This window comes from Canis lupus, chromosome 16, assembly GCF_003254725.2.
Source record: "Canis lupus dingo isolate Sandy chromosome 16, ASM325472v2, whole genome shotgun sequence".
Taxonomy (NCBI): Eukaryota; Metazoa; Chordata; class Mammalia; order Carnivora; family Canidae; genus Canis; species Canis lupus.
In genome coordinates, this window is record NC_064258.1 from 14,531,706 (window position 1) to 14,536,840 (window position 5,135).

The 5,135-nt window shown below is 40.6% G+C and overlaps 1 protein-coding gene across 1 annotated transcript in view; it reads right to left on the reverse strand.

Moving 5' to 3' along the window:
- DGKI (diacylglycerol kinase iota) overlaps positions 1-5,135 on the reverse strand; it is a 428,861-nt gene that overhangs the window by 360,672 nt on the left and 63,054 nt on the right.

Consider the following 5,135-nt stretch of genomic DNA (forward strand, 5'->3'; position numbering starts at 1 on the left):
AATCTCATCTACTCTTTTGCACTGAAACCAAAATGGTGATATCATTAGAACACTGGTGAGATACACTCACACTCATCAAAAAGACAGAATTTTTTTTAACTATGAATAAAATGTGTGGGGAGGAAGATGCTTACCTTCACAGTTACGTCTCTGTAAGCCAGAATCATATTTTTTAACTACACCTCTGGTCTGTTCTGTCTCTCCTTCTAGACTGTGAACTCATGAGCAAGAGTTATTCCTTACTCATCCTTAGGCCCAGATGACCAGCACAATGTCTGGTACAAGGCACCTCAATAGATTTTACTTTGACTGAACTGATCAAAGGCAGGTATCAAAAAAAAAAAAAAAAAAAAAGGGAATGCATATATCTGACCAAAAAAATATGCAGAATGGTTTCTAAAGAACAGCCTAAGTCCCAGACCTGCTGCTGGTCCTACTGCCTATGGGCTACCACTCCTAACTGTAAGAATTTGTCTTCAGATATCACCACATTCATTGCTAATGCGAAAAAAAAAAAAAAGAAGAAGAAGAAGAAAACAAGGATGCCAGTTTCAAATTATTCATGTCTCTTTACTTAAATAGGCCTAAAATATTTGGAAACACTGCCAGCAGTTGTTCCAAGTTGTTGTATTCATGCATTCAACAAACATATATTGTTCACATTGAAAGTGGTGGCATTTCGGTTTTCATACTTTTATTAGTGAAGATCAGCTTTTTTCCCCACTCAGGGTGCAGAAGGCATAAGTCAGTGCAACCCTAGAATTAGTGGGGACAGAGCACATCAGAACCAGACAATGGGGGTGGAGAGGAAGGGTGAGTCAGTGTCATAATGGGATAAAGTGCTCGAGTTAATGCTGCAGAATGGGGAGGACTGCCAGATGCACAGATCTGCTCCCCTTTTACTTTCTTTCAGCAGGTGCCATTCCACACAAGATGGAACCCACAGGGCAATTGCACTGTACCCCATTCTACATCTACAAACTGTCTACCACAGCAGCTCCAGGTTCCAGGGAACGGTCCTCTTATATTGAACCAGCAAAATAATCTGCAAAATCCCTTGGAATTATTTATAATGGGGTTTCTTCTATATTAGTAAAAACGAGTAGGAACATAAAATGATGCCACACTTATAGCACATAATGGTAGGAAACCCTCTGTGAAGGCATGACAATTTGGGAAAATCCTCACTCCAATCAGAGTGAATAAATGTGATTAACTTGCAAAGACGCTATTAGGCTATTTGCCAGAGAAACAGATTACTGCTTTACAGAGTCAGCCTGATAAGGTGACCTGACTCCCAGGAAATGCTGGAGCCCTGAATGGTGACCCTGACTGAGGGACACCCCTGTCACGGTGCCTCAGTGGATCCAGTAGGGGCACACAGGAACTGAGAAACCAGATATTGATCAGAGAGCTGGGCTGAATGGGTGGCTATTTGTTGAAAAAATACATAAGACCAGTGGAAAAAAGAATTCTGTTAGCAGAATTCAGATTTCAATACTGCAGGAAAATCACCTTCTACCTAAATTGGAGAAGAAACCCACATCTCAGAAAGACACAGACAAACAAATAATAACAACCAAGAAACAAGAAAAATGGTGAAACTGATGTTCTCTAAATGCTTAGTATGAGCCAAGATTTTATAGAAATAAACTGAATTAACCCTCACTCCAATACTAACCTATAGGCATTATTTTCATTTTTTAGATGAGGTGATGGAGGTTTACAGAGGCTACAGAAGTGATACAGTGACTCAAATCCAAGACTGTGGAACACTAAATCCATGTTCTCTCTATCGTGAAAAGGCAGATATCTAGAAGGTGAGAAAAATCACATCTCTAAGCAGGTAGACATTATGCACAGTAATATGTCTGAGGTTTATAAACTAAACTTGCCTCCATGAGGCTTGGCCAAACTTTTCTCAGTCACTTAAACTTAACTTTCTTACCTGAGTGCCTTATAATATCTCCCAGGTGACCAATTTGGGCCAACATTTTAAAATTCCACTGGATTCTGGTTAGAGGGTCTTTGGCATTCAACTTCAATTTTAGTTCTAAGAAAGTGAACTTTGCTTTATAGAGCGTTTAGTAAGAAGAACATGTATGATTAAGTCTTCCAGTGGGTCCGTGCCCTGGGCTGGTGCCTCCAGACATCATTTAATCAGAGAAGTGATAATGCACACTCCCCTGCCCCTTAAAGACAGGTTAAGAAGGAATGACCCAGGGCTTGACACAGCACACTCAGCTGACGCACCTGCTAAGACTGCAGGGGAAAGTAATCACTATTTCACATAAGAAAAATTCCACTTTTTATGAGAACAAAATAGTGAAGCACATGCAGCATCTCATAGAGGCCTGTATGTGGGCTGTTATTTAAACTCTCCAACAGATTCGAAATTGAATCAAAAAAGAAACAATGGTCATAATTTGGGCAACATGAAAAGCACATTAAAAGCGTTTTCACTGTTGAAAAAAGGAGGAGTTAGTTTTAGCTCCAATTTCCCAAACTGTTTTAAAAATCGAGCTTTGAGGGCAGCCGGGGTGGCTCAGCGGTTTAGCGCCGCCTTCTGCCCAGGGTGTGATCCTGGAGACCCGGGATGGAGTCCCGTGTAGGGCTCCCTGCATGGAGCCTGCTTCTCCCTCTGCCTGTGTCTCTGTCTCCCTCTCTCTCCCTCTCTGTGTGTGTGTGTGTGTCTCTCATGAATAAATAAATAAAATCTTAAAAGAAATCAAGCTTTGAAAATGTAGATTTTTCTTTCTCAGAAAGTTACATATTGCTGATAACAGAGTGAAACTAGGATCTTCATCGCAATTTCCACTACACCAAATCTTCAACTCTGAAGGGCTTCTTCCCCTACCGTAAATAAAATTAAAATGTTCACCTTTATACGCATGAATATAATGAAATCACACCCACTATTCTGTTGCATGTTCATGTGTCTGCAACAGATACTCTTACCATTACCCCCCCAAAACACACACACACACACACACACACACACACACAATAGAAACATAAAATTGAACTCCACCTTCCCCCCATCCAGGGGTGTTTTTCCTTCCAGCGGTCCCACATGTCTGAGCTGCTGGTAGCAACCGAGTACTCACAGGTCACTTTTACCCAATGGCATTTCCTCCAAAAAACCCGCCTGATTTGTGAGGGAAACTGGCCTGCCAGGTAGGACAGCAGCTCCACCTGCCTCACTCCCTCCTCTTCTCTTCCCAAGCCCCTTGTGCTAAAATCCTATATGATAAGGAAGTGGGATGGGCTTGGGAAGAGAATGCAAAGGACCAGCAGGAGTCAAGATTTCTGTGATGTCATGGAGCATTATTAGTGGCTGCTAACCATTTCTGAAAAAACATCAAAATTCACCATCAAAGTATATAAGCTATGTTCAAGTCTTTCCATTCAGCAGTTTTTCCAGGCAGGTCTCTGCACACAGCTTTTTTTTTTTTTTTTTTTTTTTTAAACACACTAAGCTGACTCAGACACACAGGCAGAAGTTCTCTGACTCACTTCTCTCTTCTTTCTTTCTTTCTTTTTTTTTCTTAACTCCTTGACTCCTGAAAGCAAATGCTTCACTGAGGTTTAGTTCTTCTCACAGAAGGGAGGGAAACCATTTGAAAATCAAGCAGGACAGTTTGTGATCTTAAATGCTCAGAAAAAAAGTGCAAAGTGTCATTGGATGGACAATGGAAAACAACAAAAAATTTTCTCAAAGTTTGATAGACAGTCCTTCCAGGTACATGAATATTGACACATCCCTAGACCTGCCACCTTTCCTCTTCTCCTTTACCTTCTACACAGGTGCCTCTGCCATTCCTATCTCTTGCTTACCTTACTGTGCCCCTGATTTGGGGAGTCTATGGATGCATAAAAGCTTGGATGCATGTACACGCACACGCACAGAGAATTTAATCATGTGGAATATATACAAGATTAATACACAGATTATATATACTGGTACAACCATACCAGTTGTTAACTTATTTAAATACCTACACATCAATTTGGAAATAGAAACGCTAGGCCTACTAAGTTTACAAATCACTCCATGACACCATCTGGCGGTGACCACAGAGCCAGGTGACTGGGCCAGGGCTCAGAGACCAGCACTGATTAGAGAGTGGAGCAAGCAGCTTCTAAGATGGCACTTCACTGGGGGCTAAGATACCAGCTCCCCATGTCCATGCATTCAGGTGCATGTCCAGCCACCTTCTGGCTATAATAAAACCTTGGGCTCAATAACCTGATGCTTATCAATGCAGTGAGTAAACTGTGGAACAGATTCATGTGTTTCCCCATTTCAAATCATGGTTCATATAGCACTATCACTTAGCTGTAGAGAGCTGCACCATACCAACAAGAAATCAAGAAATGCTTTGGAAATTATCATAATGATTTGATGAATGATTTGCCCTCTAACATTTAGCTCTTGGCAGTCATATATAGTTAGTTTACTCAGAGAATAGAAGAGAATATATTTTGAAGTGCTGAAATAAATATATTTATTTGTACTACCATACCAGTGGCCAAGGATTTCATCATTATCTTGCTATATGTATGTACATGTGTGCATTCATAGGTGCTTAGAAAAATATGAAAGACACACAACACAACAAATGGTAATGCAGTTACCCCTGGGGATGAGGGAAGAGGTATATTTGGGGCAGGTGTATTTAAAGGAGAAACTTTCCATTTGTACTCTCTATTATCTATTCTATATGAATAATACATTTGTTGTTTTTGTAATTACAACTTTAAGAAGACCATACACCACATACACACTTACGAACATGCAATCAACTATTTATGTTCAGTGCAGGTGAACTTCATCGAGGAAGTGCATCAGTGTTGTAAAGCATGATGAAAGGACAGGCCCCTGTGAGAAAGGAAAGGCGCTGGAAGTATACAGTGGGGAGGCATGAGGGAAAAGTGAAGTGAACACAGAAAGGTAATTTTCACAGATTAATCTAAGGGGAGAAGAAGGAAAAAATGCAAGAGAAAAGGGGGAATAATGAGATCATCACTAATTGCAAGGAAAGGTCTTTGAAAAGCTGGGAGAACTTTCCAACTTAGTTGATGGACAAGATGGTAATATGGAGGATTGTGACATCACAAGAAAAAAATGTTAA